This window comes from Trichechus manatus, unplaced genomic scaffold (genome assembly GCF_000243295.1).
Source record: "Trichechus manatus latirostris isolate Lorelei unplaced genomic scaffold, TriManLat1.0 scaffold00006, whole genome shotgun sequence".
Classification (NCBI taxonomy): domain Eukaryota; kingdom Metazoa; phylum Chordata; class Mammalia; order Sirenia; family Trichechidae; genus Trichechus; species Trichechus manatus.
In genome coordinates, this window is record NW_004443942.1 from 20,776,908 (window position 1) to 20,791,626 (window position 14,719).

The window sequence follows — 14,719 nt, forward strand, 5'->3', positions numbered from 1 at the left end:
TTTAATAATAACGAGAGAGAATGACATATTACAGAATGACTATTTAAGGAGAAAAGCGAAACGGTTCTGAGACTAAAAACAGACTGAGGATGGTGAGAGGTTCTGGTGCCAGGGAGGTTAATTAAAAGTAGTATTTAATAAAGTTTTCATTGAAACTGCAGAATGGCTGCTGTAATCAAATCCACGAGAAGGGTGAAGTGTACAGGCTCCCAGTGTATGAAGGACAGAGTTATTTCTGAAATCAAAACAGTAACATGAAGAGATTACAGTTTGACCCATTTCCTGGCATAAGAACTTGGTCTTTCCAGATTGCTTTAGAACACCAATAACCTCACCACAGCTTGAAAATATTATTTAGGATCAACAGATCTGCAGGCAATGTTGGAAATGGATGCTGAGGCAGTTGAAACAGATTTATCTATTACTTAAATTAAAAATGTTATTAATGTCTTATATGCAGAGGTGGCCTGGGGGCCAGATGGCTGCACAATCCCATATTATAAAGCTTACAAAGCCCATTGATTTGGGTTTTGAACTTATAGTTTCCACGTTTTATAAAAGAATTTGATTAAAGCTATGTATAGACTCCATTCCCAGTAATTAAAAATGACTTTTAAAGACTTCTGAAAAGTTCTAGCAGACAGATCACATAGAGTTATTTCTAGGATGATTTGTGAGGGCAAGTGGTCTGGCATTAAATGCTTATTTTCTTCAGACATTTATTTTCTTCTTCAAAACTGACTAACCAAAAAACCAAACCCATTGCCATCGAGTCGATTCCGACTCATAGAGACCCTATAGGACAGAGTAGAACTGCCCCCATGGGGTTTCCAAGGCTGTAAATCTTTACTGAAGCAGACTGCCACGTGTTTCTCCCATGGAGCAGCTGGTGGGTTTGAATTGCTGACCTTTCAGTTAGCAGATGAGCCTTTTAACTACTGCACCACCAGGAATCCTTCAATGCTGACTAGGAGTCAAACTTCTTTCAGTTACCAGGCTTTGAGCCCTATTTCTGGAGGCCATGGATAAGTGTCTTTCTAAGAAAAAATTGCTGCAGGTACATGTAAAAAAACTATCTGTAAATGACGAACCATTTCAATGAAGAGAGAAAAATGTAATCTACTCTCCAGATGTGTGGAAATGTCTGGATATTTGTCTAAGTACATAGCTCCTGAAAACCACATTATATTTAGCATTGTTCATATGAACTGTGGAGATACTTGTCTTTTCATCTCAGTTAATGATGGCTTCCTTTTGAAAATGAGTATCCAATAATGACATTCTAAAAATTGTCAGGAATAAATAAATAAATAGATGGATGGAGGGATGGATGGATAAACAAACAAACAGACCTAGGTTCAAATCCTAGCTTCACTGTTTAATAGTGATTACACTGGGGACTATTTATTTTAACTTTTCAGGGATTTAATTTTATAGTTTTTAAAATGGAGATGCAATTGAAATATAGTAATTGCTCAATAAATGTTAGCTACTATTATATTAAGTTGAACCATGTGAAATTCCCGTTTTTTTAAGTCAATATGGTTAAATATTGGCAGCTTCATATGATTTCATATGGTTCATCTAACTTTATAAACTCCAACCATACTACAAGGGAGAGTGGAAAGTGAGTGTTTAACTTGCCAAAGTGGATCAAAGAAGAGGAATTTCCCAAAGGTGAGGAGACTTATGATAGACATACAACAATACCTATGAACATACAGCAATACCTATAAGCACACAAATGGTACTGAGGTTTGTAGAAGAGGCAATGCCAAATAACTCATTGGAGAATAGGATAGAGGGAAAATTTTGTGACAATAATTGAATATTAAGGACAGTTGGGGAGTAAATATCCACAGACTTGTATTTTTTGTTGGTTTTTAAAAAAAAAAAAAAGTCTTAGGTCAAAATAGAATAAAGGGAATATGGAAAATAATAAACTAAAAATACTTTCTTGGTTGAGCAAATTTTGTATGAATTCAATTCAAGATAAACAGTTCAATGACAGCAAATAGGATTCTTGTTCCCTGTCCATAATCTTTTTTCCAAATATATATTTTTTAAAAGCTAGTTCGATCATGTTTGTTTGAATTTTTTCACAACCGCAAGGAAATGTATTGAAAATACTAAAAGTCCTTATAAATTATGGGCAATGCTCAGGCTTCTTTTTTATGTGTTTTAAACTCTTTCTAGTGGTCAGATTTTATTGGGGTAATTACTGAGAAAATGCCAAGGAGATCCCGGAAATGAATGAAATATGTATTTAAATTTACCTTGATAAGGACTAAAGAACCCTAAAAACCTGGAATAAACTAGAATTCTTATCACCTCTACCTACACTCTCCAATTCTAGTCTTGTCATATATTTATGCTCATTATATCCTTCAAGTAGGAATGTTCTTCAATTCACAAAAATGCATGTGTCCCTGAGATTTTTGATTATAATAAAGCATTCTCTGAATTGAATGTGTTTTTTACATTTGTTTCCAAAATATAGTTTTCCAAGAACCATACAATGCTAAATAGACACACTGTACAAAAATCACATTAACAAAAAAATAATAAATATTAATCAGTGATAACGAAACTGAAGAATCAAACGTAACGACAATTAAAAAAATCTCCATGAAATATGCCTCAGAACTTTGGACTTATCTTCATGTATTCATATTCATTCATTCATCTAAGATGTACTGTGCTTCCTGCAACTGGACATGTAATCATGAGCAAAAACATTAGAAAGTTTCTGCTTTCATAAAATTTGCAGTTTGGAGGGGAATGTGTGACAATAAACAGATGAAGGAATAAATGCTTCAAGCTGAGGTAAGTGCTATGCAGAAATAATATGCTAGGAAAGAAACTTTTTCTTGTATGAGAGTTTATGGATTACTTCCCTAAGGAAGTAGCATTTGAGCTGAGAGATAAAGGGTGAAGGATCTATCTTGGAAAAGTTGAAGAGTAAATGGAGAATATCAGGAAAAAGGGAAAGAATATACAAAGAAGGCCCTGAGTCTGGAAAGAGAATGGCTTGTCCTAGAATCTGAAAGACCAGAGAGGCTGAAGCACAGAGAATGAAGGGAACAGGACTCCAGGATGAGGCTGAAGAGGTGAGCCCAACTGAAGACCCTGAAGGCTATGCTAAGGCATTCTATTCTATCCTATCTGCAAGATGGCTTAAATCAAGGGGTAAAATATATATAAATATGCATATATTTGTATATATATATATATGTCTTAGGCTGGGTTCTCCAGAGAAGTAAAACATATGAATATGTATATATAGAGATTTATATCAAGGAAAAGGCTCACACAGATGCAGAGGCTGGAATGTCCCAAGTCTGTGGGTCAGGATAGAGGCCTCTCCTGATTCATGTAGCTGCAGGGGCTGGTGAACCCAAGATTGGCAGGTCAGAGAGTAGGGCTCCTGCTCACTGGCTGCAAAGATGGACAAATCCCAAGATCAGAAGGCAAGACCACAGGTAAGCTGCTAGCTCAAGTCCCAAGAACCAGAGGTTAGATGAACTGGAGCCAGCTGCAGGATCCAGAATGAGCAAAAGCCCACAGGCCTTGCCAGAGTATCCACTTATATTCAATGTAGTCCACTAGCCCAAGGAAACTCCCTTTCAGTTGATTAGCTACTCACAGCAGATCCCATCATGGAAGTGATCACATAATATCTAGTCTCATCATGGAAATGATCACAACATTGTACCACTATCAAACCACTGAGAATCATGGCCCAGCCAAGCTGACACACAACCTTAACCATCAGCTTTGAAAATTCAGCTTTGAAATTTACTCTATGTGAGAGTAAAGAAGAGCAAAATAAGAATGTCCAGGTCACGGAGGGCTCTGGGGACCATGGTCTCGGGGAACATCTAGCTCAATTGGCATGACACTACTTATAAAGATAATGCTCTACATTCTACCTTGGTGAGTAGTGTCTGGGGTCTTAAAAGCCTGTGAGCGGCCATCTAAGATACTCCACTGGTCTCATCTCTTCGGGAGCAAGGGAGAATGAAGAGAACAGGATACAACGAAAAGATTAGTCCAAAGGACTAATTGTCCACAGCTACCAAGACCTTCACCAGACTGAGTCCAGTATAGCTAGATGGTGCCCGGCTACCACCGCTGACTGCTCTGACCAGGATCACAACAGAGGGTTCTGGACAGAGCTGGAGAAGGATGTAGAGCATAATTCTAACTCACAAAAAGAAAAAAAAAAAAAAAAAGACCAGATTTACTGGCCTAAAGGAGACTGGAGAAACCCTGAGACTATGGCCCCCAGATACCCTTTTAGCTCAGTGGTAAAGTTACCTTCAAGGTTCACTGATCAGCCTGAGAGTGGACAGCCCAGTAAAACCATGAGAGTAACGAGGTACAGGAGTCCAGTGACAAGGCCCAGAAGGCAGAAGGGGAGTAGGAAGCTGATGATAGGGAATACAAAGTAGAGTAAGGATATTGTTGATGTGTTGTGAGATTGTTAACCATTGTCATAGGGCAACATTTGTAGTAACTGTTAAATGGGAGACTATTTTGTCCTGTAAGCCTTCATCTTAAGTGAGAATAACAGCACAATTAGAAGAGCGTAGTCAATGTCACTTAAATGTGTATGTAAAAAAAAAATTTTTGAAATGGCGTATCTTTGGCTATGTGTATTTTCACAAAAGAAAAAAAAACAAAGTTGAGAATTTAGAGGGTTAAAATGTTGTGGGGTTGTTAACCAATGTCATAAAACAGCATGTGTGTTACTATTACATGAGAAACTATCTGTTCTGTAAGCCTTCACCTGAAGTACAATAAAATAATTAAAAAAAAAAAAAAAAAAAAGAATGTCCAGGTCAGAGGCCAATACTGTCATCCAGTCAAGAGATGATGGTAACTTGGAGTCCCATGGTGACAGTCGAAAAGAAAAGAAGTAGACTGAGGGTGAGGTGTATTTAGGAAATAAAATTATCAGAATTTTTAAATAGTTTTTATATGTGGAGTTAATAATGTACAGGGAAAAGTCAAGAATGACTCCAAGTTTTCGATTTGAGATAAGGAATGCTGCAAGAAAACCAGACTTTGATTGGGAAGAAGGGTGACAATCATGAGCTCCATTTTGAATATATTTATTTTGATGTGTGTTTGAGACATCCTGATGAATTTGAGGAGCAATAGTTGATTATATGGTGACTTTTGGGTAGAAGATGAGTGAAATACATAATTTTCTATCCAGTTGCTGATCTATAGAAAGGAAGAGAAGGAAAAGGTACAAGCAATTTACAAAATGTAACAATCTGAAAAGTGTATTTCAAAACTATCATGGAAGTTTAGACAAAGTTCAAATTAATTCTCATGGCTACCTTAACAAACTCAATGAATAAATTTAGGCCATGAATATACTTTAAATATAGAAATATAATCCCATCAATCATTCTCTACGTCTGGAATGTTGTTGTTGTTTATTCTTAATATAATCACAGAGATAGAGAGAAGCTGTCTCTGGACCATGATGTCTATGTGGATTGCAGTCATGACAAAATTAAAAAAAAAAAAAAAGTCCCAGCAGATGTTAGGTAATTGAAGGAAAATTCTAGCTTTTCACAAGCAAATAGAGTGTTCTTTATCTCATGGGACAATTCTCCTTCTTACACTCTATTTAGTGTTCTCATTCTCTAGCTGTGTTTTCTCCCTTCCCCTCCTTTGGCCACCCTATTTACAACTTTGCTATGGTGAATCTCCTGTTCTTACACAGAATGACGTTTCAACCCCAGGACACATTTCCTTCTGAACTCAGGCTCTTTGTTTCTTGGTTCAAATTCACTTTCTTTTTCTTTCTTTTTTTTTTTTTAAATAATTTATTTTGTTTGCTGCTGTTGTTTTTGAGAATATACACAGCAAATCATACACTGACTCAACAGTTTCTACATGTACAATTCAGTGGTATTGATTAAATTTTTCAAGTTGTGCAACCATTCTCACCCTCCTTTTCTGAGTTGTTCCTCCACTATTAACATAAATTCACTGCCCCCTAAGATTCCTATCTAATCTTTTGAGTTGTTGTTAATGTGATCCCATATAACTACTGTCATTGAATTGATTCTGATTCATAGCAACACTATAGGACAGAGTAGAACTGCCCCATGTGGTTTCCAAGGCTGTAAATCTTTACGGAAGCAGCTGTCACATCTTTTTCCCACGGAGTGGCTGGTGGGTTCAAACCACTGACCTTTCGGTTAGCAGCTGAGCACTTAACCACAGGGTTCCTTGATCCCATATAGATAGATTTTTTAAAAACATAATGCCTCAAATTCCCTTTGAAGCATCTGGATGAATAACTTCGGTCTGTGGTTGCTTTTCATGCATTTTCTGTATCTAACTGTAAACAATTTTTTACCCACTGGGCAAATCTGCTAAACATGACTGCCCATTTCAGAAGCTGTTATAAGGATACGTTAAGTTAGAAGAGAAAGTTGAGCCTAGAATAAACTGAGTTCATACCACAGATTAAAAAGAAAATGATAACAATAACAATAATTTTAAAAACTCAGAGAGATAACATGTATCCACTCTAATCAACACCTCCAGAAAAGAATATAAAAAGGCAACCCAGGTAAAGGCACTGCTTAACAATTTATCTTTAAGCCTCCCCTGATGAAGTAAGACTTGAGCATTAGGGATCTTTGATCTGTTTTTGTGCTATTAACTCCCTAATAACTCCCAACCACCTAAGCTGTCAGGTGCTATAAAATTCAAGGATAGAAAACTGCGTCACACTTTTAATGTATACACATATCATCTGCCGGATGCTGGGTTTTAAAATTTGGAATATGGAGAAGACAGGCATTTTTTTGGTCTGGACCAATTTTCCTCCCTGTTGTAGACACCATCATGGGGCCACTCTTGGAAGATGGAGGAGAGAAAATGAGACATCACTTCTGGTTGAGTGGGAGTCAATAGAGGAGGAAGACGGCTGGTGGTGGCTCACAGTGCACTCCAATTTTCAAATCTCTGGCTTTTCATTTGCAGGATAGACACTATGGAGCCATCTAGTGGTATAATATCACTGAAAGTCAAATGTTAAGAAGAGACCACATTTAGACTTGAGGAAAAGACCAACTAATTCCAATGGAATCTGAATATTCATCTGAATGTTCTCACACAGACGTATCACCATTTCACGAAGGCAACTCCTGCTGCAGATGCCCTGGTTCTAGGAAGGCAGCTGACATCTGATCCTTCTGCCATTCCTTCTGACTACAACTTCCTCTAGCACTGTTCCAAGGTGTGACTTAGATGGAGTGGAATTTATAAACAATAGCTATTTAGAGAATGAATCCATTAGACACAATAAAAATACAAGACTGCATCTATCCAGTGGAAATTAGAACTTCTTGGTTTTATCACCTATTGACTCCTAGATATACCCACCTATTTTCAAATAAAGAGTTTTGGGCTGAGGTTGGCTTACCAAGGAGGTATTCAATGGTTTGAAGTTATAACTAGTCCTTTATTTGGACTGGTTACTTATGGAGTCTGACGAATAGAAGTATTGGAGACATTTTCCTGTCTCTGAAACTGAAAACCAAACCTCTCCATGAAGATATGGACTGTACCAGACTGGCTTACAATACTGGGAAGAGGTTTTCCTTAGAAACTGCACCTTTCTATTCATTTTACCTCATTTCTTAAACTTGATAAATTAGGCTCTAGGACAGTGGTTTTCAAACTTGAGCGTGCATTGGAATCATCTCAAAAAAAAAAAGGTGCTGTCAAGTCATTTCTGACTCATAGAGACCCTATAGGGCAAAATAGAACTACCCCATAGGGTTTCCAAAGCTATAATGGTTACAGAAGCAAACTGCTACATCTTTCTCCCGAAGAGTGGCTGGTGGGGTCGAACTGCCAACCTTTCAATTTGCAGCTGAGTGCTTAAGCACTGCACCACTACTGCTAGTTAGAATCATTTTAGGGCCTGTTAAATGCATATTACTAGGCCCCACACTTAGGGTTTCTGCTTCAGGTAGGTCTAGGGTGGGGTCAAAAACACTGAATTTATAAAAGTTCCCAGGAGATGCTGACATGTTTGCTCAGGGACTGCACTTTGTAGAGAATCAAGGCATAAATGTTTACTTCTTACTGTTTAACTGACTTAAAGACAAGATTTAACCGTTCTTTCAGAACTCCAAATGTGCAACAGGGTTTTATTGTTGGTAGGTCTTTTTTTTTTTTTCCTCCCAAATGACCTGATTTTTTAAATGAAGTCCTTCACAGAATCTCAATATTTAAAACAGATTTTAAAAAAAAATCTGCTCTGTATAAAATGCAGTTGGAGAACACTAACTCATAAGTTCTTCCTCACTACCATCAAACTACCCCAGTAGTTACTGGACCCAAAAAATTTATTTGAGAATGCTTTTAAGCCATGCCCTATAAGTCAGAATTCTTTCCTTCAATAGCCCAAAGCTGGTTTATTATTATTATAGAGCAGAGAAAGATTAAGGTAGGTAAAAATATTTCATTGCCTTGAAGATGCTGTAAGTCCTTAGTGAGCTACTTATGGGAATATGCAACCATGTAAATATTTATCTAATGTAGCTATTCCTTTTTTTCTCTCCAAATGAGATCTTATAAGCTATCATATCAAAGCAAAAACGTGGAAGGTTCTGTGTCTCTGAGTGTGAAGACATCCCTCAGCCCATATTTCTACAATCAGTGCACTTTTTTTATGCTGAAGAAACTCGTATTATTTTCTGTGGGATAGAAATCAAAAAAGAATAGCTCATGATTTTACCACTGGGGATACAACCCACTTAGACACATCAAAGACAAACAGAGCAATCAAATTAAAGTCTGGCAAGCGCACTACTTTGTTACCGATTTACTAACAAAGTAAAGCAGAGTTTCACGACAAAATAAACCCACTGAGAAATACATGATCTCTTTTCACTTGTAATTTTATTTACATAGGCCGAATATAAACTTCTTGAGAATATTTCACATAATTAGTACTCTTTTTCTAAGAATTTATATGACTGTCCCTACATTTACTCTAAAAAAAAATGTGTTCCTTAATGTGACCTGTACTAGGGGCTGTCGAGTTGATTCTGACTCATGCTGACCCCATGTACGTCAGAGTAGAACTGTGCTCCATAGTGTTTTCAAGTCTAATTTTTTGGAAGTAGCTCTCTAGGTCTTTCTTCTGAGGCACTTCTGGGTGGACCCAAACCTCCAACCTTTCCATTTAACAGCCAAGTGCATTAACCATTTGTACCACCCAGTTACTCTAATCTGACTTATAAGAAGCACTTAATCTAAAATCACTACTATTTGTAGTATCCACACCACACCTGGTTGGGTCCCCTTGCTGGGGGATCCAGTGATCTCTCAATGAGGGCAAAGGCAAAATTAGCTGTTGTAAAGGATAGATACAAAAATTAAGAATAAGTAGGATAATTCACCTACCTTGGTGAGTGGCGTCTGGGGTCTTAAAAGCTAGTGAGTGGCCATCTAAGATGCATCAATTGGTCCCAACCCATCTGGAGTAAATGAGAATGAAGAACACCAAAGACACAAGGAAAGTAGTATCCCAAAAGACAGAAAGGGCCACATAAACCAGAGACTGCATCATCCTGAGACCAGAACTAGATGGTGTCTGGCTACTACCAACGACCACCCTGACAGGGAACACAACAGAGAGTCCCTGATGGAGCAGGAGAAAGGTGGGGTGTAGAACTCAAATTCTAGTAAAAAGATCAGACTTAATAGTCTGAGACTGGAGGAACCCCGGAAAGCATGGCCCCCAGACTCTACATCAACCCAGAACTAAAACCATTCCCGAAGCCAACTCTTCAGACAAAGATTAGACTGGACTATGGGACACAAAATGATACTCGTGAAGAGTGTGCTTCTTAGCTCAAATAGATACATGAGACTAAATTGACAGCTTCTGTCCAAAGGTGAGATGAGAAGGCAGAGAGGGTTAGGAGTTGGTTGAACGGACATGGGAAATCAGTGGTGGAAAGGAGGAGTGTGCTGTCACAGTATAGGGAGAGCAATTAGGGTCACATAACAATGTATGTATAAATTTTTGCATGAGAGGCTAACTTGAATGGTAAACTTTCATTTAAACTACAATAATAATAATAAAAAAAGAAGAAGTAGGATGATTCAGAGGTAAAAAAACAACACTTTGTACAAAAGCAAGTCCTGCAGATATTGCCAAGGATCAACACTAGATACTCCAAAACTGTGTGTAGATTCAACAGGTGATTATAAGATTAGTAAAGGGAAATCAAAGTTAAAAACTCAATTCCTGAGCAAATGTAGAGATATGGAATTAAAGTAAGCTATGTCGAAACTTACTTTGGTCTAAGTCATACAAAACATGTTCTTGGTGACTCTATTTCATGGCTTTGTGTTACTATGTTTAAAGATGTATATTTTTAATACATATAAAATATCTCATTACGATTCCCAAATTGTTTTTGACCTTTCTTTTCCATTCCTAAAATTAGATACAACCTGGGATGCTTACGGGGGTTCTATGAAACTGTGATTCTTTCAATGCCCTGGAAAAAAAACCATCCAAAGTCAGTGTCAAAGGGGGATGTACATGGAAAAAATGATAGTGTCCTGTGGTTATCTCCTCTAACCCCTTGGAAGTTGGTGTCAATTACAATATTACCTAAGTTGCTGTTTTTCTCTTAGTTAATTCCCAAATTAGTTAACTTTGTGGCTATGGAGCATACAAAAGCTCAAAGAAAATCCTACAAAGAAATTTTTAAAAATATATTCAGCAGGAGGTATTTATATAGATTTCTTAAGAACGCTCTGGACTGCAGGGTGTGGGAGGTGGGACATTAAGAAATGAAGATTAATTGCCTAAGTGTATATCACTAGCGAGTAGCGAAATAAAAAAAAATCACCCAAGGTTTACTCCTCTAGTTCCAGCCACTCTTTCTTTTGCATAATCAGGAATTACATGCAGCTCTCTCTGTATTTACTACTTTTACACTTGGGAAAGGAAAGACAAAAAAGGTATTTTCCCCCTGGAAGCAACTGCTCAGTTTCCTATGAAAAAAATATTAAGGTATTCTATAATACACTAAGGAAATCTGGAGAGTGGTCCAAATAAATCCTCCAAACCGACAGACCTATGATTTGTCAAGGGTTGTTACAAAGACTATGCCCTTAAGCCAAACAAGCATCATCTTTGGGGAGATTTTATTTGTGTGATCAATTCATATCTGGACAGGTCTTCTGCTGGTTGGCATAGCAACTAACTGAAGTTCATTGAACTTTTAGATGTGTGTGCTAACAGTCAAAAGCTGATTTTTCCTCCATGGGGACCAGAAAAGGCTTTCTTTGTTAAACCTCACCAGTTGCATTAAAAAATACAGCATTTTTTTCAAACTCACAAAGACAGACATATGAGATTTGAAAAGTAATATAAGGAAAATTGCTTCTATCATATAATACCATAAAAAGCCATAATAATTTTCTTCTATTTGTTAAAAGAAAGGCCAGAGTTACTGTGGGCCATAAAATGATACTCATGAAGAGTCTGCTTCTTAGCTCAAGTAGATACATGAGACTATATGGGCAGCTTCTGTCCAGAGGTGAGATGAGAAGGCAGAGAGGGTTAGGAGCTGGTTGAATGGACATGGGAAATCAGGGGTGGAAAGGAAGAGTGTGCTGTCGCAGTATGTGGAGAGCAATTAGAGTCATATAATAGTGTATGTATAAATTTTTGTATGGAAAAAATATATATACATATAAAAAAAGAAAGGCCAAAGTTAATGTTTAACATAACCCTTTTTTCTGTCCATTTCTAGGTCTTTCTATGGTCATCTTAGCAGATTCTTTCCAAGAACTAGGATGATGTTTGTTGAAGTCTTGGCAGTGATACTTCAGAGAGTTGGTATTTAGTTTAGCTCTGATAAAGTTTTAGACTTGGAAAATGTTAGGCCTCCCCTTCTTAGTGAAGATCGCCAATCATTTGACTTCACACTAAGCTTGTTAAGCAAAGAGTTAACCAATGCACATTTAGAGAGGAAGTTCTCGTGAACCTACTACTGTCATGAACCTACTACTATGCTAAGCACTGTGGAAGATACAGAAGAGGGACCCAGTACTGGCTTTTAAATAATTTATAATATAATTGCAAAAAATGGACTAAAGGAAAGAGATTACTAGTAAAGAAGACAGCTCTACTACAGAACAATACAAAAAAGACATAAAAAGGACAAATCCCACCTTTCTCTTGCTTAATTCCCAATTTTGAAAACCTTATGACTATGAAAATTGAAGAAGCTTTAGGTATAAAAGGTCAAGGGTAGTTGTTTTCCTCCAAAAAATGTAATGCCTCACCTATACGTACCTTAGAAAATTGTGTCAATATTTAAAGAGATAAAAAGAAGGGGTAGGTTTTAAAATGTTTTCTCTTTCTTATAGCAGTGCAGTTAATTACTTAATATGGCCCTTTTAGTCAGACATGATCTTGTAACTCCCACGCAGTGATTTGGTAGAACTATTCAAATAAGGTGTTGTGGCCCACCAAAGGGATTAGATAGCTTGCTAACAATGCACCTAAGGTGTATGGAACCCTTGCAGGGGGTAGGACCTTGCAAATAAGGTATAGGGAACCCTAAATAAGGGATTGGTGAATTCTGCCATCCCACTAGGTTTAAAATGAGACTTCCCAGAGGCAGGAAGAGAGGACCTCACTACAACCAAGAAAGAAGAGCTAGGAGTGGAGGGTGTCCTTTAGACCCGAAGTCTCTGTGCTGAGAACCTCTTAGACACTGGAGATAGAGAACTGTAACACCACAGATGGTGTGCGACAGCAAGAAGTGGTGGCAAGAGCAGCAGAGAAATGGTAGCAGCAGAAAAAGGATACCAGCACAAGACAGCGTGGTGGGCTTCCTAGCCCACAGAGCAAAGTGACTACAGTAGGTATGCTGACCTACAGAGCAAGAGAGCTGAGTGCCTTCAGCCTAAGGCTTACTGATGGAGTGGGGTGCCTCTGGGCACTTATTAGCAGAGCTAAAGAGCTTTATAACCTTGACAAAGCAGGGCAGCGGCCAAGGGGATGAAGGTCCAAGAGCCAAGGGCTAGAGAGAGGCCTGCCTGCAGGCACAACTCAGAAGATACTGTCTTGACTAAATAACTGTATCCTGAGTTGCTCCTGATCCTGAATTATAACCTGTTACATCCATAATAAACCCCATAATTGTAAGTATTGTCTGTGAGTTCTGTGTGGCCATTGCAATGAATTATCAAACCCAACAGAGAAGCAGAGAGTGCTGTGGGAAGGGACAGCTGGTGTCAGAATTGGTAAAAAGGTTGGAGCGTGAAGTTGTGTCTGACCTACACCTTATAGGAATCAGCCTTGGGCTGATGCTGATGGTGATTCTCTCTGCTCCTCATGAAGTTAGAGGAGGTCAGACGCTGCTGTGCCATTTTTACAGTTGGTGTCAGAAGTGGGATTTGTTGCAATGGCTCCAGACTCATGGAAGTATTGGACTTCATAAGAGAAAGAACGAAGGGAATTGAAAGTGAAACTTTTTATTATTGGATGGTTACTTTGGTGGTAGTTATCTGTAATGGCTAGAAGGAAAGTAAGAGACATTATGCTCCAGCTGAGGATAGGAAAGCTGCCTTTAGAGTGGCTTAGGGCAAAAGCTAGGCCAGTTAAACAAGATTATTGACAGGGGACCAGGGCCTTCCGGTTCCACCCAGCCAGCGGCCAAGGCCATATGCATATGAATGAGAAGGTAGTCAAGGCATGGAGAAGATGAAACTGGGATGTTTTAAAAAGGGTTATGTGTTCATCTGAATTACTATGGATATTGAATGTTTCTCCTACCTAGTGTTGTAAAACAGACCTAAACATATAATGGAAATGAATATTGGGTATTATAGATAACAGAGACTGTATAACTGCCTGCAGCCACTACTAGATTGGATACGCTAAAAGGGGGACTAGGATTTGCCCAAAAGAAACACAGGCTGTTCCTTTGAATGCAGTAGCCCTGTGTAAAGATTATTAGGGGCTTAGGTCAAAAAACTTAGCCCCACCCAGAACCTTCCAAGTCAGGAAATTTTCATTTGAAAAGACATGCAAATCCACCCTGAACTGCTGGGAGAGCAGGAAATTTGCATTTGAAGGAAGAACCTGTAGAGAAAAAAAAGACATACTTTTTTAATGTGATCAAGTGGTTTGCCTTTGGGTGCATTGAGACAGGAAAAGTCAGTGCCCATCACAAGAATCTCTTTCCAGGACTAGAAGTTAAAAGAAGCCCACAAGGAGACAGCTTGGTATGGGTGACCAGCTGAGGCCATGAGATGAGTGGAAGTGGGGGAAGTGCAGCGATGAAGAGGGGCTGAGTTTGGACATGTTCCATTGGCACCGCTTGACTGAGCCCATAGGGGATAGGGATATGGCGGGGGGCTGACTGGTCAGAAGTACAGGGAGGTACATGGACTCCTGAGCCTATGGATGGTGCCCATTGACCTAGCCCACAGGGACTAGGGATGAGAGAGAGAGAGAGAAGGAACTGGCTGGTCTGACATGCAGGGAAGTGTGTGGCCTCTCTAGCCCACAGCTGGTACTCATTGACCTAGCTTAGCTGGCTAGGAATGAATTGAACAGAGCCTGACCAAATGAAGAGAAAGGGAGATGTTTGATACCACGAGTTGGTGTAGATTGCTGCAATTTAATGGCTTG